We start from the raw sequence: 450 nt of genomic DNA, 5'->3' as shown, positions 1-450 counted from the left end.
GGAGTACACCCCTGAGAGGAAGCTTCCAAAGTAAGAATCAGACAGGGACACTTGCTGTTCAGCAATATTCTATCTTCTACAGCCTCTGCTGCTTATACCCAGGCAAACAGGGTCTGGAGTGGACCTCAAGCAATCTCCAACAGACCTACAGCTGAGGGTCCTGACTGTCAGAAGGAAAACTACCAAACAGGAAGGACACCCACAACAAAATCCCATCAGTACGTCACCATCATAAAAGACCAGAGGCAGATAAAACAAGAAAGATGGGGAAAAAGCAGGGCAGAAAAGCTGGAAATTCAAAAAATAAGAGCGCATCTCCCCCTGCAAAGGAGCACCACTCATTGCCAGCAACGGATCAAAGCTGGACGGAGAATGACTTTGATGAGATGAGACAAGAAGGCTTCAGTCCATGAAACTTCTCAGAGCTAAAGGAGGAATTACGTACCCAGC

Source organism: Colobus angolensis, unplaced genomic scaffold (genome assembly GCF_000951035.1).
Source record: "Colobus angolensis palliatus isolate OR3802 unplaced genomic scaffold, Cang.pa_1.0 Scaffold351, whole genome shotgun sequence".
Taxonomy (NCBI): Eukaryota; Metazoa; Chordata; class Mammalia; order Primates; family Cercopithecidae; genus Colobus; species Colobus angolensis.
Note: the sequence above shows the minus strand (reverse complement) of the source record.